Source organism: Poecilia reticulata, chromosome 8, assembly GCF_904066995.2.
Source record: "Poecilia reticulata chromosome 8, P_reticulata-male-v2, whole genome shotgun sequence".
Lineage (NCBI taxonomy): Eukaryota > Metazoa > Chordata > Actinopteri > Cyprinodontiformes > Poeciliidae > Poecilia > Poecilia reticulata.
Window position 1 is genome coordinate 27,528,859 of NC_088837.1, and position 379 is coordinate 27,529,237.

Sequence of the window (379 nt, forward strand, 5' to 3'; positions counted from 1 at the left end):
TGACACCAGATGTCAGAGGCTATAGTTCCTGACACCAGGTGTCAGCAGCTGTCCCTCCTGACACCAGATGTCAGAGGCTATAGTTCCTGACACCAGATGTCAGAGGCTATAGTTCCTGACACCAGATGTCAGAGGCTATAGTTCCTGACACCAGGTGTCAGAGCTGTCCCTCCTGACACCAGGTGTCAGAGGCTATAGTTCCTGACACCAGATGTCAGAGGCTATAGTTCCTGACACCAGATGTCAGCCGCTGTCCCTCCTGACACCATGTCAGAGGCTATAGTTCCTGACACCAGATGTCAGAGGCTATAGTTCCTGACACCAGATGTCAGAGGCTATAGTTCCTGACACCAGGTGTCAGAGGCTATAGTTCCTGACA